Source organism: Sinocyclocheilus grahami, unplaced genomic scaffold (assembly GCF_001515645.1).
Source record: "Sinocyclocheilus grahami isolate Dianchi unplaced genomic scaffold, SAMN03320097.WGS_v1.1 scaffold1712.1, whole genome shotgun sequence".
Taxonomy (NCBI): domain Eukaryota; kingdom Metazoa; phylum Chordata; class Actinopteri; order Cypriniformes; family Cyprinidae; genus Sinocyclocheilus; species Sinocyclocheilus grahami.
In genome coordinates this window covers 98,726-123,598 of record NW_015506891.1, presented here as the reverse complement: position 1 = coordinate 123,598, position 24,873 = coordinate 98,726, and the positions used below count along the sequence as shown (strand labels likewise).

Genomic DNA, 24,873 nt, shown 5'->3' with positions numbered 1-24,873 from the left:
CGAATGACACTTAATGACAGTTGTCATAAACATGCATAAAACCCCCTTCATATTCATGACGTGTGTCATGTCATGATTATGAAGGTGTCATGTCAGTCTTATGCACACCCCTTCAAGTAAAGTGTAACCCTCTTGTTTTGTAATGTTTTCTATTCCTAATTGTTTCAGTGTTCACAATCTTTTGCTCAGTTTCTTTTACATCTTCCAATTCTCCTACTGTAGAAGGAGAGCCACTGGATACCAGTGCATCGTCCATAAAGTCAGCAAACTAAACATACTCTCTCCTCCTGGAAGCCATGACTTTATTGGCTTATTTAGCCTATAGCGAAAGAAGTCTTTCAAAGTTATATTGTCTATAGGATCTTGATAAGACAACTCTGTAAACCTGCGGATGTACTCCTCGATCGAGAGTTCATTCTGCTGAAGGTACAGGAACTGGTTGAGCGGGTTCACGACTGGTCTGGCTCTCGTTCGTCTGCTGGATCTGTGAAAGCATTCTGTTATGAACTCGGAGGCTTAGACGGTGGATCCAAATGCAGTGTTTATTGAGAGAAATCCACAGGAGCAGTCAAAAACACATGGTGGTCAGAGTCCAGTAAACAGGTAAAAAGAAATACAAGCGATTAATAATGCAGAGGTAACGCAAACAAGATTTGACAACAATAGAAGTGAATGAGTACCTTACATGATACAAACGAAACAAGCAAATGACAGGCAGAAGTGATCAAACCATAATGACTCCAGGCAATGGTTTCTGGGAAATGTAGTTCATCATGAAGGAGCTAAAAAGTTGGAAAGAGTGTCCTCTAATGGAAATCACAGGACACTCCAGCTGGTAGGTTATATAAAAGGAAATAAAGACAAAAGCAAACAATTCAGCCTGACTACAAAGTCAGTTCAAAATAAATATATAAAGTTAAACTTTGTGCTTAGCCAAAACAATATGACCAGGAATAAATAATAGATTCATGAGACCACGAATGCCTGTTAAATATAGCCTACCCAAAACGAATTGTATCTCGTGTTTAATGACTACAGAGACATCAGAGCCAGCGGCAAATGTCAGAAGGACTAGCCGAGCTAAGGCTACTCTATGTGGATACATGAGCACTGAGCCGCACGGTGATAGCCTAGAGCTCCGAAATTGGCATAGGAAGTTTTCAAATAGGTGCCATCTTTATAAATAAACCACAGATTTGAGTTTTAAACAATTACATTTTCACCTGAAAAACTCTTAAAACTACATTTCATGACACAATAACAGTAATATTTAGAAAATTACGCGGGTATTTGGGCAATGACGTTTCACAAGTCCACAAGAACAGACAAGAACGCATATTGAGAAATGGCTACTGTCTGTATGAAAATATACAATTATAAAATACAGAGTTATATTTTTTTGTGTTTGCGCACTCTGATGTAAATAAGCCCAATACTCATGGACAGCAAAGCGGGACAAGTAAAGAATGCTTTATCCCCTTGTATCACGCAAAAGTGACGATTCTAGTCAACCAATCAACGTTCTGCAGTGAGCTTAGCTCAACCCTTTTGGTACCTTTTCCTGTGCTAGGTACCCCAACGGAAGGGTACCAAAAAAGTGGTACGGTACAGTTCGCTATTTTGGTACCATTCACAACTTCTGACAGTGGAAACGGAATAATTGTGTACCGTACTGTACTGTACCGAACTGTACCGCTTAGTGGAAACGAGCCATTAAAAACGTTATATAGGCTAATTGGTTTAGACCAGGGCTGTCCAAAATTGGTCCTGGAGGGCCGGTGTCTTGCAGAGTTTAGCTCCAACCCTAATTAAAAACACCTGAACCAGCTAATCAAGCTCTTACTAGGCATAGGCTGTGTCCGAAATCGCCCCCTATACCCTTAAATAGGGCATTATTTGAGGGAACAGCCATTTTTAGTGGTGTCCGAAACCATAGTGGACGTTTTCGAGTGCACTCATTCAATCCCACAATGCACTGGCAACTGGTGCACGCTCAACGGCTAGAGAATGCCCATAATGCACCGTGAGAGTCACACGCCGAATGAATTCCCACATCTCGCCAGAAGATGGCGCCCGCAGCTGAAAAATCAATCTGTTCATTTTTACAAAGCACTCATCCATGGCGTACAGCATAATGTACAACACGGGTATAAATTCATTGTAAATTGATTATTAAATTGTTTGATTAGGGTTTATACATAATTTCCGAGACAGAGTTCAAGATAAATCCTTTAGCAAACTAGCAGCTCCAGTAGTAAGATTAGTTTCAAATGATTAATAAACAGCAAGCACAAACTATGCAAAAGCGGCATTCCTTCCGGTGCACTCAGTGCCCGAATTCACTACTCGTTTTCATTCACTCCTTCTAGTGAACTGAATTAGTGACCTAATGTAGGGAATAGTGAATGAGGGTATAGGGGGCGATTTCGGACACAGCCATAGACTAACTTCCAGTCAGGTGTGTTGAGGCAAGTTGGAGCTAAACTCTGCAGGACACCGGCCCTCCAGGACCACGTTTGGACAGCCCTGGTTTAGACATTACAGATGCTGTTTATTAGAATTGTTTATTTATTGGTTTGTTTATGTTTTGCATTCTCAGTGTTTGCAATTGTAGGGTTGAAAATCACAGGAGAATGAGTCTCTATGAGAAAAGAGAGGAGGAGGATGTTGATCACTACCAAAACCAGGAAGCAGCGGAGGACGGATGTGTGTCTGTGAAGAGTGATAGATCCATGGAAAACCCTCTTAACTGTAGGGAGGGTAGGGATGGAACTGTGGCCTTTAAACCCAGGTAATAACCAGTACTGGATACTAGAGACTAGAGACAGAATTATAACTTTAAATCACATGATCTCTCTTTATCACTGATGTTTATGATGTTTTCTTAGTATCAGACAGCATTGTGTCCAGTATCCAGCTGTGTGTCTTTAAAGAGTGACAGTAACTCAAGTTTTTTTAATCCTTTCACCTTTTCATCAATGCTAATTTAGATTTGTCCAGTGACTGTTCAAAAAAGACAAAATAACCTAAAAGATTTTTAACAACGTCATTGTTGTCATCAGTCACATTTACATATTTATAATTCATCCATTATTTTGAACAAGATTGTTTCACATGCTGAATTCACAAAAGAGACACCTGATTAATTTCTTTTATTCACAAATTAGATGTAAGCCGTGTCCAAAATCAATCCCTAACACTTGATTCCAAATGTTTGATCAAATTCATTTACTGAGATTTATATGCATCACCAGAGCAAATGATCATTTGCTTGATGATCTGAATGTAAAGTTTAACACGTCTTTCTAATCAACCAGTATCAGTGATGACTTTAGTACACTTTTATGGTTGAGTATTCGTCCTTTGCACACATAAAACAAGCACTGCAAATGAACAAAACACCCTAAATTATACATATAATTCATATTTAATCATATTTACTGATTTGTAGTTTGCCTTTATTAGATTACAAACATTAGCAATTGTTCTGTAAAAGGCGTTATGCATATTGAGCTGTTGTTGCATTTACACTATTTTGCAGCCAGCAGGTGTCACTAGCATGTGGTGTTTAGAACCTTTCAAAATAGAGCTCACTGGCTGTAGAATGATTTATCACTTAAAGCGTTTATAGTAGAAACCACTAGCTCTCACCGGAATATGAATTAGTTTCATCCATCATTGCCATCACCTGTATGTCCACTAAAGGATTAGAAAACTTATTAGAAAACCAAAACATCAGGGTGAGTAAATAATGACTGAATTTTCATTTTTGGATGAACCGTCCCTTTTGCATCTTCTTCCTAAATTGTGTTTCAGACTTGATGTCAAGGGTAAATTGTGGAACATCAATTTATAAATACACAATGCTTGAAACAAACATCGAGAGGCATTTTTAAGTGTCATTTGAATAATTAAGCTCATTCTGGCTAATCTAGGCCAGTTTCTGCATAAAATAATTTATCAATATTCTGTTTATTGTGTCTCAACTGGTTGTGAGAATGGCACACGTGACTCTACTAGATGATCTTGCTGCTCATACTCATTCATTATTTGTGTTGTTCTTGTTTCTGCTGTGTGGATAGAGATGATCAGACTGGAGTCCTGCAGCAGGATTCTGTCCAAAAAGCAGATGATGGACTACGGAGAGCCAAAGACCAACACAAAATCAGCATGAAGAACAAATATGAGAGCTTATTTGAGAGGAACAGAATCTACACACAACTCCATATCATACATGGAGAGAGTGAAGAAGTGAATGAAGAACATGAGGTGTTGCACATGAAGAAAACGTTAAGATTACAAGACACTCAAATCAACTGCAATAACATCTTTATTTTGCCTTCCTTCTCACGTCCTGGTCCAAGGTAGGTCTTTAAAGGCAGTTCTTACCAAAGGCATGGCTGGAATTGGAAAAACGGTCTCTGTGCAGAAGTTCCTTCTGGACTGGGCCGAGGGAAAAGCCAATCAGGATGTAGATTTCATGTTTGTTCTTCCATTTCGAGAGCTGAACTTGATTCGAGATCATCAGTACAGTCTTCACAGACTTCTGCTTGACTTTCACCCTGAACTTCAAGACCTGAACTCAAAGATCTATGAGGAGTGTAATGTTGTGTTCATCTTTGATGGTCTGGATGAAAGCAGAATTACGCTGACGTTTTCAGACAGTGAGAACATTTCAGATGTTACTGAGACCTCCTCAGTGGGCATGTTGATGTCAAACCTCATGAAAGGAGATCTGCTTCCCTCTGCTCTCATCTGGATCACCTCCAGACCAGCAGCAGCCAGTCAGATCCCCTCCAAATACATCAACCGTGTGACAGAGATTCAGGGATTCAATGATCCTCAGAAGGAGGAATATTTCAGGAAGAGGATCAGTGACGAGCAACAAGCCGGGAGAATCATTTCACATATTAAAAAAGCAAAAATCCTCCACATCATGTGCCACATACCCGTCTTCTGCTGGATCTCATCCACTGTGCTACAGCAGCTCTTAAAAGAAGATCTCAGTTCAGAAGTCCCTCAAACTCTGACTGAAATGTACATCCATCAAGCCAGCAGAATCATCTCACACATCAGAAGAGCAAGAAGCCTCCACATCATGTGCCACATACCCGTCTTCTGCTGGATCTCATCCACTGTGCTACAGCAGCTCTTAAAAGAAGATCTGAGTGCAGTAGTCCCTCAAACTCTGACTGAAATGTACATCCACTTCTTGCTCACTCAGATAAACATGGGAAATCAAAAATACAAAGAGAGAGATCCAGAGAAAGTCTTGCAGTCCAACAGAAAAGTGATCGTTAAACTTGCTGAACTGGCTTTCAAACAGCTGATGAAGGGCAATGTGATGTTCTATGAGGAGGACCTGATTGAGAGCGGCCTAGACGTCACTGACGCCTCGGTGTATTCTGAGATTTGCACTGAGATCTTTAAGGAGGAATCTGTGATTCATCAGAGGAAAGTCTACAGCTTCATCCATCTGAGCTTTCAGGAGTTTCTAGCCGCTTTGTATGTATCTTACTCCCATGTGATGAAGAACATGGAACCATTGCAGTTGTTTCTGGATGATAAACATGAGAGGGACAGACCTAAGAGAAACAGGTACAGATTTAAGAAAATCTCTTTGTTTCAGCTACTAAAATCAGCAGTTGATAAAACTCATCAGATTGAAAATGGGCACCTGGATCTTTTTCTGCGGTTCTTGCTTGGCATCTCACTAGACTCCAATCAGGAACTCTTAAAGGATCTACTGCCGCAAGCAGAGAACAACTCAAAGAACATCAAAGGATTCATGCGGTACATTCAAGAGGAAATCAAGAGAAATGACAATCTTTCAGCCAACAGATCCATCAATCTGTTCCTCTGTTTGCTGGAAATGAATGATCAGACTCTGTATCAAGAGATTCAGGAGTTTGTGAAATCAGACAAACACTCCGATATGTATCTCTCTGTTGCTCACTGCTCAGTGATAGCCTATGTGCTTCAGATGTCAGAGGAGGTGCTGGATGAGTTTGACCCTATGGAATACAAAACAACAGAGGAGGGTAGATGGAGACTGATACCAGCTGTGATGAACTGCAGAAAAGCTCTGTGAGTATTCATTTGTAGAGTATTCATAGCCAGTAAGGTAATTTTTAAGTTTAGGTATAGGGTGGATTAGGGTTGTAGAATATGGTCATGCAGAATAAGGCATTAATATGTGCTTTACAAGTACTAATAAACAACCAATAAATCAATAATATGCATGCTAATTAATAGTGGGAATTGGTTCCTAAACTAAAGTGTTACCCATATTAGTTTCTAGCTCAAACTAATGCATCAAGCAAATCTTAACCCTGTTCTTAATTTAGTTATATACAGAAAAGCAGTTGAAAGCATGCTGGACAGTAGACCATAGAAGCACAGCTGTGTGATAAGGTGTTTAAAACCAAGTTGGCAAGTGCTAATTTCACATCCTGACTTTATAATTCAATTTCAGCTAAACTCAAGTTCTTTTCAGAGTTTTAAGTTCTTTTATGCACTGAATACAGGAAACATGTCTTTAAACATTCATCTTCTCCTCATTGTCTTTTTGTATTATAGACTTGCTAGATTGCATCTTTCTGTTCAGCAGTGTGACACATTGTCTTTAGCTCTACGATCATCAAACTCTTGCCTGGAACAGCTGGACCTGAGTAACAATAACCTGCAGGACTCATCAGTGAAGCTGCTTTCTACTGGACTGAAGAGTTCGCACTGTCACCTGAACATACTGAGGTTTGACTTCCACATGAGCTACTTTTATACATGAAACCCAGTGATTTGCCATATTGGCGTGGCATGATGTCTCAGTGGGTAGCACTGTTGCCTCATAGCCAGAAGGTCCCAGATTCAAGTTTTGGAGGCATTTCTGTGTGGAGCTTGCATTTTCTCAATGGCATGTTGCCGTGAGCTTTCCTCATATGAGTGTAAATACATATATATCTGTGTGTTATGCTGCGTTCAAGTCCTCCTGGGACGTTCGTACTTACGAGTTGACAAGTCGTAATTACGACGTCAGGTGCGTTCAAGTCAGTTTATTTGGCACAAGATGGCGGTGTACCTTCTTTTAATAAATTACAAGAAAATACAACAGGGTCTGCATTTTTACTTGGATTTCAGCTGCGTAACAAGAACATGACCAATTTAAGTTTTTAGGACAACTAAACTATCAATTTAAACAAAAATTTACCATCAACTACAGACGTTGCATCCATCGATTCTGCCATGTTTCTCATTGACACGCCCCCAACTCGGAAACTCAGGGCTTAAAGAAAATTTAAAGTTTCCCACTCATAATAACGACTTTGTGGTGCCGTTCATGTGCATTCAACTCGTAAATACGATCTATCCGACATGACTTGAATGCACCATTAGCCTTTTGTTGGACTGACCACCTGTCCAGGGTGTTTCCCTGCCTATGGTCCAAGATGCTGGCACTGATAGCATTTCACCTGCCTGATTAAAACTTTCTGCTGACCTTTAACAGATCACTGGAGAAGTGTGAAGATCCCTCTTGCTTCAAACACTCCATCTCCATCCCAAAGAAATTTAAAATCACAGGACTTAAAGGAGGGTGCCAAACTCAGCTCCTGAAGGGCCACAGTTCTGCAGAGTTTGGTTCCAACACACATACCCGTAGCTCTTTCCTTTCGTGAATCTGCTTGTTAACTGCAGGTGTTCATAGGGCTACACATTTTTGGGGGAAAAATCTAATTGCAATTTTCCTGGTTTTAAAAGAAGGCCCAAAATTGTGTGCCTATGTATTAATATGACTAATATGGCAAAAATAACTATTTTTTTCAACAATTCTTCTCCTCCTCGAATTGCATGCCGCCATTGAACTAGCAGAGGACAGCATGCAGATGCGTCCTCTCCACAAAGTAAGCATTGTTTACATGCAAAGGAAAGCACGCACATGCGTCATGAGACTCTCCACAATGGCGAAGCTGCAGCAGATGGGATGAGGAGGAGAAAAGTGGTTGAATAAAGTCATTATTTTTGTTTTCTTTGAGCACAAAAAAGCATTCTCGTACCTTCCAGATAAGGCTTACTGGAGATGAGAATCTGTCTTCAGAAAGCATGCTCAAACTACTGCAAATGAAACTCAAAGTTTGCCATCTCGTCTTGAAGTTGAACAGATTCATATTCATTAAAAGTGAGGTACGCTAAATTTCTCTCAACATTGTTGATGACACTTTCAGTGTTGATGACGTTTACATGGACAATTTTTATTTCAATCGAAATGAAATCATTGATTTCTGGGACAGGGACACATTATTACCCATCATTTTAATGTTCATATTTAAATTATAATAACAGATTTAATTGCTTGTATTTTTGTTCTCAATTTCATTTTTAATAATGAACCTACAGGACGAGCATATAGGCTTATGCATTTATTTTGTTCTCATTTTCATTTTTAATAATGAACCTACAGGACGAACATATAGGCTTATGCATTTATTTATTTATGAAGGGAACGGATTAACAGACTGTGCGTTACTTTTCATGTTCAACACCGCAGTGACAGCAGAGGCCACTAAAAACAACTAAATATGCTAGGGCTGGGTAAAACAAAAAAAACGATTTCTCGATTTAATAGATTCTCATTTTTATGAACCAATATCGATTCTTAAATCCCAATCGATGCTGTTTTCAGTTGATGAATGAACAGTACATATAGTGCGCCTCCCATCCATTTGATATGATACAGTCTCAGATTTCAAATTCTGTCCATTTTATTAGAAAATTCAAGCAATAAATACCATTTTGGCACTCTTTAATGTGGTGTGATAGATCGCTGTAGACACCTCAGATCAAGCGAAGCGGCAGCACACGTGAACTGATCAACTCTTTCACTTTACTACTAGTGGGTACTTGCCTGTGCAGAATCAAACGCATAGTAAAAGACTTGTGACAGTTTTATTTTTGTTCAGGAGCTGATGATCCCGCGCTCTGCTGCCACACTGGAGTGCACTCGCCACCAACTGGACAGGGGTGGGAATTACAGTTTCACATTACAATAGATCACCCTTAGGCCCAATCCCAATTCTACCCCTTAGCTCTTCCCCTTTCCCCTACCCCTCCGTTTTGCACGTTCACGTGAAAGGGTAGGGGTGTCGCGATTCTCTTTTGGTCGGAGGGGGAGGGGTAGGGGAAAAGCCAGACAGATTTTTCGGGACCACACTTCAAACGAAGGGGTATGAATTATCTCAGCGTAAACCGGCTTCAGCGGCAACATGGCTGCCCGAGCGAACAAAAAGACACATAAATGTAAGCATTTTTTGGCATTAATAAAGATTTTAACGAAAAGTAATCATTTGTTTTATGTTACTTTCAATCGTGAGTTCGTATTTACAGTCATGTTACTCAAATATCCTAGATGTGTGAGCTGCGCAATCTCTGATATATGTGTGTGTGTGTGTCAGTAAGCAGCGCATTAATATAGAACGGTAATTAAAGATTCGAATGCACACCAGCACACCAGTATAGGTGTGTGAATTGCAGGAGCTAGATGACGTATGATGACGTGTGACGGCATAGTAGTGGTGTCCCAATTCTTAGGGGAATATTTTCACCCCTACCCCTTGACACTCTGTTTCAAGGGACAAGGGGAAGGGGTAGGCAGAGGGGAAGGGGTATAAAACAGAATTGGGATTGGGCCTTAGTGTAATCTGTCAAAGTGATGGACAGACTTCAGTCACTGATAAAAAAATTCCGTCAATGACGGAAAATTTTCGGTTAATGCGACCTCTGACACATATCTGATTTTCACCCACCTGTTTACGTTCACTTAAGCCATAACTGACTGTATTTATGTGAGATACTCCACACGATGGACATTTTGACAACTGTGTGTATTTGACAATTCAGGCACAAGGAGAACTGATCGCGTGCCGTCTGAGAGAACTGGGATAACGGGCGCGCGCTTCTGTTGTGTGTCATTCAGCATGATTCCGCCTGTCCCGCCTTCTCTAACTGCAAGTTAATCGATAATGAATTGTGATTGGATGGTAATTTTGTTCTACTACGAGCTTGGCTGCCTTTGATTAGGCTGTTCTTGCGTGACAGAACAGTGCTGCTACTTGCCCTGATCACCCAGTCATAAAAAAAAATTGAAATACGGGACAAAACATGATTTTTTCTTAAGTCGGGACACTAAAAATAGAGCTGAAATACGGGACTGTCATGGGAAAAACGGGATGTCTGGTCACCCTACAATGAGTGGAAGGAGAATTTTAAAATGACAGTCATTTATGACACTTAATTCTACAAAAATAATGGCTTATTTACGGCTCATACGTCATTATGCCATATCTACATCATTGCACACTGTAAATGGGTAGGTTGATACTGACATCATTTTGTGGCAAAAAAACTCTAATCTACAAGAACCAGTACTCAAAAGTCTTGTGAACAGGGTTCGTACAAGGTGTTTAAAGTGCTTGAAGTACTGTAACACCCCTGTGGACTGTTTGGTGTGGTTTCTTCCCCTTGTGTTGGTTTAGCCCGTCTAATTATTAGTTAATCACCTCATTGTGCTCACCTGTCTGTCCCTCGTTAACTGCCCTATATCTGTTCCTGTCTCTTGTGTTCTAGTTTGTCGGTTATTATGAATGTTACCCTGTGTGTGTGTGTGTGTGTGCGCGCGCGCGTGTGTGCGCGTGCGGGCGGGCGTGCGCGCGCCTGCCTGCCTGCCTGCCTTGTTGTCGCTACATTAAAGATCCTTATTTTGTATCCTTGTCGTCCTCGTCATCCTGCCTGCCTCCACACACCTGGTCCGTGACAGAATAACCGACCCTAAAGTATAGCAGCGTCTTTCCCCTCGTTTGTTTTGCCAGTCGTCAGACCAGGTGCGAGAGCCGGTGACAGTGCCCACCACGAGGGAGCAAGCCGTGGACGGTGTGAGCGCGGAGAGGAGCTCCGCGCCCTGCATCATGGCTGAGGGTGAGCGGACTATGGAGGGTATTCAGGGCCAAAATGAGGAGGAGAGACCGCCTGATCCCCAGTCCAGCCCAGGAAGGGCTCCTGATATTTCGTTGAGCCCAGGAAGGGCTCCTGATCCCCAGTCCAGCCCAGGAAGGGCTCCTGATGTTCCGTTGAGCCCAGGAAGGGCTCCTGGTCCCCAATTGTCGCCCGGGAAGGGCTCCTGATTCCTCGTTAAGCGCCTCCAGCCTCCGAGGCCCGGACTCTGCCTCGGCTCCTAGCTCCCTCGCCTCCACCGTCACCCATCGATCCATCAGCTCCACCGTGCTCCCTCGTCCCTCCGGCTCCGCCTTGGTCGGGCATCGACCCGCTATCGCCTCTGGACTCCTCTCCTCTGGCTGCGCCTCGTCGCTCTGTCCTACCGGCTCCGTTGGGCTCCTTCCTCCCGTCAGCTCCACCTTGGTCCTCAGTCGCTCCGGCTCCGCCGTGGATCTCAGGTCTTCCGCCTTGGTCGCCAGAGCCCTCGGCTCCACCCTGGCCCCCCGGATCCTCGCCATCCCTCTGGCTCGTTGGCTCTCCGTCTCCGCCTCGGGCTCCTCCTCCACCTGCTCCGCCCCCGTTGGTCGGCCCCCCTCCCTGGACTCTGTTAGTCGTCGTCCTCCTGGACGTCCGTCCTCCGCCAAAACCTCCACCTGTCTGCTCTGCCTGTCAGCCCTTTGCCTTCCTCTGTCACCATCTCACATCCACTGCCTTGTCCCCCTCTGCCCCTCCCTCTGTTTCTACGGTGCGAGGACGCACCTTCCGCGAGGGGGGAGTAATGTAACACCCCTGTGGACTGTTTGGTGTGGTTTCTTCCCCTTGTGTTGGTTTAGCCCGTCTAATTATTAGTTAATCACCTCATTGTGCTCACCTGTCTGTCCCTCGTTAACTGCCCTATATCTGTTCCTGTCTCTTGTGTTCTAGTTTGTCGGTTATTATGAATGTTCCCCTGAGTGTGTGTGTGTCTCTGCCTTGTTGTCGCTACATTAAAGATCCTTATTTTGTATCCTTGTCGTCCTCGTCATCCTGCCTGCCTCCACACACCTGAACCGTGACAAGTACTTGAATTTGACTTTTTTTTTATTTAAGCCCTGGAAAACCCTTGAAAGCAGCCGTATTTTTAAAAAAAACGTGCTTGAATTATTGAAAATCAATAAATGTGACCCTGGAGCACAAAAGCTGTCATAAGTAGCACAGATATATTTGTAGCAATAGCCAACAATACATTGTATGGGTCAAAACAGAGATGGACACTCGAGTTAGTGACTCGGACTCAAGTCACACTCGAGTCGCATTTTTATAGACTTAAGACTTGACTCAGAGTCGACCTGAAATGACTCCAGACTTGACTCGACTCGAGGAAAAAACTCGTGAAAATTTTAAAAGCAACTCAAGTCTTTTATCCTTAAATACTTACAGTATATAACTGATATTCAGAAGGCGGACCGCATCTGCATCCGCACCCCGGCATCCATCCGGACCGCGAGCCGTAACAGCAGCACCATTTTAAGTGAGTAGCGTTTAGGTTTGTTTATGGTAAATATCTTTCAGCACTATATCCTTTAGTATTTTTATCAAAAGCCAAATGTGCTTTATTCGAGCCCTTTCAGCTTTCTCTCTCTCCGGACGCGTGCCGGCGCCAAGTTCAAGAGCTGCAGATGACGCGGTTATTTTAACAACAACAGAAACAACAGTGCTTCAAATATAGTTATTTTTCATACTATCTATTTATCTATCTATAACCTATGACTCTTGACTGTACAAACCAGATGTGACAAGACGTTTCTGATCTACATTTAGCATTATTAATCTGTAGGCTAAGAACATTTCTAAAGAATCATGTAATTATAATTGACAAAATTGTTGCTAGATGGCTAGGATAGAACTTAAACTTTGAAATGGATAGTTATCTTTCTTTTCTGCTCAAGATGAGAATGTTTTGATTATTGTAGCAACATTGTTTTTAGATAATGCTTTTAAGTAGGCTAAAATATTAAAATAGTATAGATTTCAGGAGGAAAACCCTGAACAGAAACAGTACTTTTTCTGTAACATGGCCTCGCATGTATCTAAATGTAAAAGAAAAAAATTTTTTTTTGGACCTCTGCTTTGAAGAAAATATAGAGGCCTTGGAACTTTAATTGAATACCCCTGACTTATGTAATAAATAAATACTTTATTTGTATGGTTTTGTAATATCCCTGTCACATATTTCCTTGTGTGTCATGGTAGATCGGACTCCTATTATAGAATTTCATTACAGAAAAACAGTTTTGAACATGGTAATGGATTAAAACATAGCCTATAAATAACAGGCTTGATGTACAATAACCTTACATCTTAAAGGGTTAGTTCACCCAAAAATGAAAATTAGGCTGTGTTTTACTCAACCCCGAGGCATCCTAGGTGTATATGGCTTTTTTCTTTCAGACGAATCCAGTCAGAGTTATATAAAAAATTGTCTTTGATCTTTCAAGCTCTATCATTGCAGTCAGCGGGCATTGCATTGCTTCAGTCCAAAAGAAGCGCATAATTACAGTACTAAGCCGCTGCAATGGAGCAGCTCTAATGCTATTAAATTAAAGATGATGTATCATAGAGCAAAAAAAGTGAAAGTAACAAAAACTTGTCAAATACATTTTAATGGGCATAATTAAGTGTGAAAATAACCGAAGGATATACAGTCAAACCAAAAATTATTCAGAGACCAGATATAATTTTTTATCTTTTTTTTTACTAGTGGGTGCAGGACACTATTTGTAAGAGAGGACAGCAAAATAAAGTAAACTGACAAATGATACCCAAACATTCTTCATACAGTGGACTACCAGTAAAACTGATACAACTTTGGGACCAAAAATTATTCAGACCGAGTCTAGGGATGTTCTACCATGTTCTAAACTATAGCAAATAAACTGTGATAATGTGAGAAATGTTGAAGGTGTCTGAATAATTTTTTTTTTACTGTATCTATTTGATCAATTAAGTTAACCAACTAACATTATACATACTATTTTGGTTTCTGTACCCAATATTTAAAAAATTTACAAATGCAATAAAAATATTGGTACTCTGTATCAGCAAGTACCAAAAATAAAGGTATCGTATCGGGCGAGTACTGGAAAAAGTGGTATCGGTGCATCCCTAGTAATATGCATTGCTGATGACTTAATTTGGACAACTTTAAAGGCGATTTTCTCAATATTTTAATTTTTTTGCACCCTCAGATTCCAGATTTTCAAATAGTTGCATCTCGGCCAAATATTGTCCTATCCTAACAAACCATACATCAATGGAAAGCTAATCTATTTAGCTTCATGATTTATAAAGCTCAATTTAAAAAAATTTACCCTTATGACTGGTTTTGTGGTTCAAGATCACAAATATGAAATTAGAGTCATATTGGTCATATGGTACTCTCCTAAATTGCACCCTAGGGTGACACGGAGTTATTATGTTATTTAAATTTTCTTTGCATACAAAAGGTATTCTCGTAGCTTAAAAAATATTACGGCTGAACCACTAATGTCACATGGACCATTTTAACAATGTCCTTACCACCTTGATTGTGGTTGTACCCTTGCTGTCTATGGAGGGTCAGAGAGCTCTCGGATTTCATTAAAAATATCTTAATTTGTGTTCCGAAGATGAACGGAGGTCTTATGGGTTTGGAACGACATGAGGATGAGTAATTAATTATATCATTTTCATTTTGAGTAAGCTATCCCTTTAAGAGGGTACACTGTCAGAATCAGAATATGAATGAGCTTTATTGCCAAGTATGCTAACACACACAGAGAATAAAAAAGGAGCAAGGTATCTGATGGGTGGGTGATGGCTTCACAAGAAATTTAAACCAGGGTTTCTCAGATCTTGCCCTGGAGGGCCAATGCGCTGCAGAGTTTAGCTCCTAACCTGATAAAACTCACCTACCTGTGATTTTCTAAAGGGGGGGGGGGGGATCGGGAAAGGTCTGCGAGCTGGGACTCAAACTCACGACACCCAAAGCGCAATGGCACTGTATGTCGACACGCTACCCACAAGGTTATCGGTGCCGACACCACTTGGCTACTTTGACGTATTTCCTGTATTTCCAAAACATGATGCATGATGGGATAAAATAAGCCCCGAATAGCGCTCCTGAATAGTATTCGAGATAGTGTGGATTTAGTGTGAGTTCAGGGCACTGTGCTTTGGTGTTTTTAAGACCTGGGACAGTCTTGCGCACTTACTTCCTGTCATGTGCATGCGCTGTCAAGTGGCCAAGACCGCAAGTGTGGGTATTTGGACAAGGCATCTGCAGGAAAGTGGATCTTGTGGAGCAGATTTGAGGATCCCTGCTCTAAACTATACTTTTTAATAGTTTTTAGAGACAGGGTAATTAACATCCATTTCTTATGTGATCCCCATTTTCAACTTACCACAATTGTCATGCACAAAATACAGATAATATTAACCATCCATCTCCTCATTGCACTGTCATTCTCCTTTATAGACTTGCTAGATGTCATCTGTCCCATCAGCACTGTGAAAGTTTGTCTTCAGCTCTTCAGTCATCAAACTCTCTTAAAGAGTTGGACCTGAGTAACAATGCCCTGCAGGATTCAGGGGTGAATCTGCTTTCTGCTGGACTGAAGAGTTCACACTGTCAACTGAACATCCTAAGGTTTGACTTTCACAATGACATATTTATGTATGTGACACACCAAGCAAAGTCCATTGCCATCAACACTGATTATATAATGTGAGGAATGTTGTTCCTACAATACGCTATATTAAAAAAAAAAAGATTAAATACATATACAGTGCCTGTAGAAAATCACCATACCATGTGAAAACCTTTTCCTTTTGTCACATTACAATAAAATATAATAAATCAAATAAATTGAGTCTAACTTTTTTGAGCTGCATGTACACATTATAACCCTCATAATTAAAGTAAAAATATAATTAAAAAAACTTCTGGAGGATTATTAAAAATTAATCAGTGAAACGCCTGGTTTGATAAAGTGATCAGCCCCTTAGAGTATACCATTATAAACTTGCTCAGGTGAAAGCAATCAACTTCCAGATTAAACACCAGGCTAATTTCCCCACCTGACATCAATAGTAGTGGTGTTTATTACTTGAGAATAAAACGATTGAAACGTTTCTTGAAGATTCCACTGTTAGTAGTGCATGGTATGGCAAAGAATTAACCATGGTTGGGAAAGTGCTTTCAAAAGACCTCTAGGATAAAGTTGTAGAAAGGCACAAGTTAGGAGAAGGCTACAAAAATTTTTCAAAGGCTTTAGCTATCCCTCAGAGTACTGTTCAGAGCATCATTAAGAAGTGGAAAGCATATGTCACCACCAGCACATGTGGATGACAGAGCCAGGAGGACATTGATAAGAGAAGCTACCACGAGGCCAAAGGCAGCTTTGAAGGACTTACAAGGCTTTATGGCTGTCTGGTCATTCGGTGCATGTGACAACTATCTCCCAAGCTTTACACAAATCTGGCCTGTATGGCAGGGTGGCATGAAAGATGCCTTTCCTAAAAAAGTATCACACGCAGTCTCATTTGCGCTATGCAAATACACATTTGGAAGAGTCTGATACCTTCTGGCAAAAGGTGCTATGGTCTGATGAGACCAAAATTGACCTTTTTGGACTGAACTCCAAGCGCTATGTTTGGCGAAAAGCAAACACAGCACACCACTGAAAACACACCATACCTACTATGAAGTATTGCAAGTGTTTCTCTTCAGCTGGGACTGGGCGATTGTTCAGGATTGAAGGGAAAATGGATGCTGCCAAGTACATCCAAATTCTTGAGGAATACCTGTGTCCCTCTGCTAGACAGCTGAAGACGGGCAGATCATTCACCTTCCAACACTACAATGACCCTAAACATACTGCCAAAACAACAACGAAATGGCTTAAGGATTAGAAGGTGAATGTCCTTGAGTGGCCAAGTCAAAACCGTGACTTAAATCCTATCGAAACTTGAGCAATTCTGCAAGGAAGAATGGGCAAATATTCCCCAATCAAGGTATGCAAAGCTAGTACAGACATATCCAAAAAGACTGACGGCTGTAATTAAAGCAAAAGGTGGCTCTACGAAGTACTAAATCAAGGGAATGATGACTTTTCCAACCCTGTTATTGTTTTTATTTTTTGTTTTTTTTATTAATTCGTATTTGGTTACTAACGTAACCTCGGTTCCCTGAGATTCTGGAACGAGTACTGCGTCTGCTAAGATGCTATGGGGAAATTATTTCTCAGATGACTGAAGCCTTTTCAATAACGCAGTGTAACTGCACGGCCGTTGGTTCGTGCAGTGAATTAAAAACGAACCATAAAAATGAACGATAGCACGGCTAGTTACGTAGTATTCGTTCCCGTATCTCAGGGAACCGAGGTTACATTAGTAACCGAGTACGTTCCCTATCGATACTTCACTCGTAGTGCGTCTGCTAAAACGCTATGGGGAACCAGTACAATCCCGCCGTGCTATGCTAGAGGAACGACTCATGCTTGAACTTGCCTTAAGCACCATAAGGGGCCCAGAGGGACTAAGTAATTAGCAGGGAAGACCCGCAGGAGACAATAGGGTCAAGCACGCAGAGGTCGGTCCGGCCTCAAGAATAGTTCCAAGAAAACTCCATACAGCCTCTGCACTCAGTGAGGGCCAAGAGCATACAAGAAGAAGGGCAAAGATTGACCTTTTTGGACTGAACTCCAAGCGCTATGTTTGGCGAAAAGCAAACACAGCACACCACTGAAAACACACCATACCTACTATGAAGTATTGCAAGTGTTTCTCTTCAGCTGGGACTGGGCGATTGTTCAGGATTGAAGGGAAAATGGATGCTGCCAAGTACATCCAAATTCTTGAGGAATACCTGTGTCCCTCTGCTAGACAGCTGAAGACGGGCAGATCATTCACCTTCCAACACTACAATGACCCTAAACATACTGCCAAAACAACAACGAAATGGCTTAAGGATTAGAAGGTGAATGTCCTTGAGTGGCCAAGTCAAAACCGTGACTTAAATCCTATCGAAACTTGAGCAATTCTGCAAGGAAGAATGGGCAAATATTCCCCAATCAAGGTATGCAAAGCTAGTACAGACATATCCAAAAAGACTGACGGCTGTAATTAAAGCAAAAGGTGGCTCTACGAAGTACTAAATCAAGGGAATGATGACTTTTCCAACCCTGTTATTGTTTTTATTTTTTGTTTTTTTTATTAATTCGTATTTGGTTACTAACGTAACCTCGGTTCCCTGAGATTCTGGAACGAGTACTGCGTCTGCTAAGATGCTATGGGGAAATTATTTCTCAGATGACTGAAGCCTTTTCAATAACGCAGTGTAACTGCACGGCCGTTGGTTCGTGCAGTGAATTAAAAACGAACCATAAAAATGAACGATAGCACGGCTAGTTACGTAGTATTCGTTCCCGTATCTCAGGGAACCGAGGTTACATTAGTAACCGAGTACGTTCCCTATCGATACTTCACTCGTAGTGCGTCTGCTAAAACGCTATGGGGAACCAGTACAATCCCGCCGTGCTATGCTAGAGGAACGACTCATGCTTGAACTTGCCTTAAGCACCATAAGGGGCCCAGAGGGACTAAGTAATTAGCAGGGAAGACCCGCAGGAGACAATAGGGTCAAGCACGCAGAGGTCGGTCCGGCCTCAAGAATAGTTCCAAGAAAACTCCATACAGCCTCTGCACTCAGTGAGGGCCAAGAGCATACAAGAAGAAGGGCAAAGCCTAAGCACTGGTTTGGCAAGAATGAGCCCATTATGCAGAAAGGACCCGAGCCTGTAAGGCCGGAATGTCCAGATTATAGAACCTGGCAAATGTGGACGGCGAGGCCCAGCCGGCCACCGCACAGATCTCTGCAATGAACACACCACTAGACCCCTCCCAAGACGAGGCTATGCCTCTAGTTGAGTGGGCTCTTACTCCCATGGGGCAGTGTAGGCCCAAGGAGAAGTATGCTAGTGCAATAGCGTCAACTATCTTGTGTTCAGAAGCCTTTCGGTGCGGCCACCGAAGCATATAAAAAGTTGTTCAGACTGCCTAAATGGGGCAGAATGCTAAATATAAGTCTTTAATTCCCTGACGGGGCAGAGTAACTTCAACTTCTGGTCATCCTCCAAGGGAGGAAGCGCCGATAGAGTTACAGTGGGGCAAAAAAGTATTTAGTCAGCCACCAATTGTGCAAGTTCTCCCACTTAAAAAGATGAGAGAGGCCTGTAATTTTCATCATAGGTATACCTCAACTATGAGAGACAAAATGAGAAAAAAAATCCAGAAAATCACATTGTAGGATTTTTAAAGAATTAATTGGTAAATTCCTCGGTAAAATAAGTATTTGGTCACCTACAAACAAGCAAGATTTCTGGCTCTCACAGACCTGTAACTTCTTCTTTAAGAGGCTCCTCTGTCCTCCACTGGTTACCTGTATTAATGGCATCTGTTTGAACTTGTTATCAGTATAAAAGACACCTGTCCACAACCTCAAACAGTCACACTCCAAACTTCACCATGGCCAAGACCAAAAAGCTGTCAAAGGACACCAGAAACAAAATTGTAGACCTGCACCAGGCTGGGAAGACTAAATCTGCAATAGGTAAGCAGCTTGGCGTGAAGAAATCAACTGTGGGAGCAATTATTAGAAAATGGAAGACATACAAGACCACTGATAATCTCCCTCGATCTGGGGCTCCACGCAAGATCTCACCCCGTGGGGTCAAAATGATCACAAGAACTGTGAGCAAAAATCCCAGAACCACACGGGGGGACCTAGTGAATGACCTGCAGAGAGCGGGGACCAAAGTAACAAAGGCTACCATCAGTAACACACTGCGCCGCCAGGGACTCAAATCCTGCAGTGCCAGACGTGTCCCCCTGCTTAAGCCAGTACATGTCCAGGCCCGTCTGAAGTTTGCTAGAGAGCATTTGGATGATCCAGAAGAGGACTGGGAGAATGTCATATGGTCAGATGAAACCAAAATAGAACTTTTTGGTAAAAACTCAACTTGTCGTGTTTGGAGGAGAAAGAATGCTGAGTTGCATCCAAAGAACACCATACCTACTGTGAAGCATGGGGGTGGAAACATCATGCTTTGGGGCTGTTTTTCTGCAAAGGGACCAGAACGACTGATCCGTGTAAACGAAAGAATGAATGGGGCCATGTATCGTGAGATTGAGTGAAAACCTCCTTCCATCAGCAAGGGCATTGAAGATGAAACGTGGCTGGGTCTTTCAGCATGACAATGATCCAAAACACACCGCCCGGGCAACGAAGGAGTGGCTTCGTAGGAAGCATTTCAAGGTCCTGGAGTGGCCTAGCCAGTCTCCAGATCTCAACCCCATAGAAAATCTTTGGAGGGAATTGAAAATCCGTGTTGCCCAGCGACAGCCCCAAAACATTACTGCTCTAGAGGAGATCTGCATGGAGGAATGGGCCAAAATACCAGCAACAGTGTGGGAAAACCTTGTGAAGACTTACAGAAAACGTTTGACCTCTGTCATTGCCAACAAAGGGTATATAACAAAGTATTGAGATGAAATTTTGTTATTGACCAAATACTTATTTTCCACCATAATTTGCAAATAAATTCTTTAAAAATCCTACAATGTGATTTTCTGGATTTTTTTTTCTCATTTTGTCTCTCATAGTTGAGGTATACCTATGATGAAAATTACAGGCCTCTCTCATCTTTTTAAGTGGGAGAACTTGCACAATTGGTGGCTGACTAAATACTTTTTTTCCCCACTGTATAACCTGTGCCCTGAATGGAGTGGAGAGCACTTTAGGTGCCTTGGCTTCAGGATGACCTTAGAGTCATTGGGCTCGAACTCAAGGCAGGTGGGGCTCACAGAGAGCGCCTGCAGATCACCCATACGCTTTACTGATGGCAACGTTAGTAGCAGAGCAGTTTTTAGCATCAGGGAACGAAGGTCAATGGATTGAAGCTTTGCCGTGGAAATGCCTCACAGCGGATCAACTCTCGTAGTATCAGCAAAGATCGTCATCATCGCTGAAGGAGAAGAAATCTGAGGATCCTATGGTGATATGCCCACTTATATAGCCAGATTCCCCTGCCCGCTCTGGCGGGCTTTGTAGCCATAGGCTTGTGCAGCTCCGCTGCCAAGCAATTGGTTCGTTTTTAATTCACTGCACGAACCAACGACCGTGCAGTTACACTGCGTTATTGAAAAGGCTTCAGTCATCGGAGAAAAAGGAGCTTTTCCCCATAGTGTCTTAGCAGACGCAGTATGAGTGAAGTATCGATAGGGAACTGTTGTATTTTTTCTTTTGTTTTGATGTTGTAAGACCAAAATTGTAAATAAAGCTGGAAAAGTTATTTCGAATGGGGTTTGATTTCAGGCTGTATGACAAAGTAAATATTTAAAAGGGAATGGTGATTTTCTATAGGCACTGTATAGCAGCTGTGGTAACAATCTATTCCTGTTGAGTTTTTTTTTTTATGTGACCAAACTGACTAATTAAAATCTGGTCGATTTAGCCTCTTCTTGTCAACTAACAATTAGTCAACTATTTAGCTTGCATACATCAATGTTGTTTTGGGTGAACTTTTTATATTGATGGGACTAAATTGCAATGAAGTATACAGCATGTATATGCATGTATATACATTATACAGCATGACATTGTGTTTTTGCAGAAATATTACAAATTGTTCATATTAAATATTCTTGAAAATAATGTGGTATAAAGAGAGGGAACATTGAAAATAAAGCATTATGAAATATGAGATTAAACTACGTTAAAAAAAAAATTACAAATTTATCTTAAGTTAAACTCTCCAATAATGAGTCCCTTTTTACCCTGGAGATAATTGAGTTCTAACACAGATCCTACAGTAATGCATGAGTTTGAGGAATGTTAATCAAGAAATAGTGGTGAAAAGTAATGTGAGAGGAGACACTCTGGGGTGCTTTTCCCGAAAGCAACTATGGTCACAAGTTCCGTCATTACCAATAGTGTTCAATGGAACTTACCACGATAGTTAGCTAATGATGCTTTTGGGAAACACACCCCTGATTGGGTGATCCACAAATGATCTGCAAATCAGCATAAATTATGCATCTGGAGGTAATGGAAGGACTATTTACAAATAAACAAATCACCAGTGGGGGACCCAGTACACAAACCAAATACTTGGGTTAAATATAACAATGATTTAAAATGTAGTGACAAAAGTTTCTCAAAATAAAAAATCTGGTAGAGTACAGATACTTGGAAAAATGTACTTAGTAACGTAAGTACAGTAACGAAGTGAAAATACTTTATTGCTGTCCACCACTGCAACTCAGTTGCAACTTAAAGGGGTCATATGATGCTTTTTTAAAGATCATTATTTTGTGTATTTGGTGTAACAGAATATGTTGACATGCTTTAATGTTCAAAAAACACATTTTTCAAATACTGTACATTATTGTATATACGCCTCTCTCAAACGCTTCGTTTTCTACAAAGTCCCTCCTTCCGACAAGCGCAGTCTGCTCTGATTGGCCAGCTGACCCAGTGCATTGTGATTGGCCGAACACCGCAAGCACTCATCGGAAATGTAACGCCCCTTACCATAATGGCGAGCTTCAACTTTCAAAATAAATGTAAAGACAGTAAATAATGTCATTAGTTTTACCATCAGTTCAAGCCTGAAAGGGGAACAGACACCGTAATGATGCAGTACACAAGCCGCGGTTAAGACAGCTGACTCTACTGTGATGTGACGCTGTCTCTCTCTTACACACACACAATGTGCAAAACTCCGCATTTGAACAGTCAATAGCAAATACTTCAACTAATAACAAAACAGTAGCTGATTCAGAAGCGTCAGATTGTCATAGCAAAGTCAGAATTACCTCCTGTCCTAGGTTCACGAAACGGTCGTCCATAAAATGCATTGCTGTTCTGTTGTAAGTAATCTTAAAGATTCCTAAATGCATCTACTTTCGGAAGGCCAAATAAAGTGCTTTTGCTTTCGCCTAGAAACACACAGCGTCTCTCTGACATGGTTGCTTCAACACTAACTGCGGTTACTGAAACCACGCCTTCTTTCTTTGCGTGCACATTTGGGCGCATTATGCAAATATTCCCACATAGTGACCTAGATATGTGGGGGCATGTTAGAAAGAGCCGTTTTAGGGGGGCGTAGCAGAGTCTTAACTTTGATAAAGAATATCTCTTTGGTTTTGAGACTTTAGTCTTTGCAACTTCAGGGATCTTATCTATGCACAATCAGCTTGTAACACTCCGAAGAGAAAGGAAAACTTGAAATCGCATCATATGACCCCTTTAAACCAATCGTGATGTAATTCATCTGTTTTGATGTTGCTCTATTTTTCTGTTCAGACTGGTCTTCTGTAATCTCACTGGTCAGTGCTGTGAAAGTTTGTCTTCGGCTTTACAATCATCAAACTCCCAGCTTAGAGAGTTGGACCTGAGCAGCAATGACCTACAGGATTCAGGAGTCAAGCTGCTTTCTGTTGGATTTAAGAGTCCAAACTGTCAACTGAACATACTGAGGTATTTGAGAACACAGATAAATAATTACTCTAATCAAACTAAACATGTCACTTCAGTTCTGCTCTTGACTTCCTGGGTGCTTGTAATGCCTCAGCAGAACCCAGTTGCTGTATTTGGTCTGGTGTTTAATTGGAATTTTTATTTTTTTGGGCTAATACTGATTGGGAAACACTGCCAGTGTTTTTAGCACTAAGCACTGATGCATGAGTAATCAATATTCACTTTGGACTCTTGTCAAGTTATTTGAATGCTTGGACAAATTTTGGGACGTGACCTAAAGATAACGACGAGTTAATAATATTGAGAAGTGGTTCTTCTGCTACAGGTAACAACTCTTTCAGTAATTTAGTGGGTACAGGATCTAACAGGCATGTTGTTGGTTTAGATGCAGTGATAAGTTTATTTAGCTCTTCCTGTCCTATAGCTGTAAAGCACTGCAGTTTATCTTTTGGTGCGATGAATGAAGCTAAAGTATTATATGCTGTACATTTGCTATTGTAATTCTGATGTTATCTATTTTATCAGTGAATAAATTCATAAAGTCATCACTATTAAACTGTGAGGGAATATTTAGATCGGGTGGCATCTGGTTATTTGTTAATCTAGCCACTGTGCTAAATAAAAACCTTGGATTGTTTTGGTTATTTTCTATGAGTTTGTGGATATGCTCGGCCCTGGCAGCTTTTAGAGCCTGTCTATAGCTGGATATACTGTTTTTCCACACAATTCTAAAAACTTCCAAGTTAGTTTTTCTCCATTTGCACTCAAGACTACGAGTTTTTCTCTTGAGAGAATGGGTATTACTGTTGTACCATGGCGCAGGAAGTTTTTCTCTAACTTTTTTCAATTTGATGGGGGCAACAGCTTCTAATGTATTAGAGAAGATAGTGCCCAGATTTGCGAATTTCCCAAATCTGAAGATGGCCCTCGAGTGGATTTCACCGCCTTTGTAGAGTAGACACTGACGACAAACAGATCCCCGTTCACCGACTGTCCCAAGGAGGATCTCGCCAGTTCCACTCTGGACCCAGAGCCCAGCCCACCATCTCCCCGCTGTGCGGAGCCCAAGCCCGAGCCCACCGTGGCCGACCGACCTTCCCTTTCTCCTTTGTCGGATCCCTCTGTCACTCCTGTTTCCAAGTCCAACCCAGAGAGGACGTATGTTCCTGAGTCTAGCCCAGAGAGGGCTTCTGTTCCCAAGGGCAGCTCTTTAAGCACGGTGGCTCAAAAATGCCCACCCACCCACCCTCCCGCTCCTGACTCCTCGGCTGTTGTCGTCTGACAGCCCCTCTGCTCGCCCTCAGCCTACCAACGGTACAGTGCGAGCGCCG

General features: G+C 41.6%; 1 pseudogene; it reads left to right on the top strand.

The window, feature by feature from the left end:
* Positions 1-266: 266 nt before the first annotated feature.
* The window catches only part of LOC107572178 (protein NLRC3-like), a 25,823-nt pseudogene continuing 1,216 nt past the window's right edge, over positions 267-24,873 (top strand).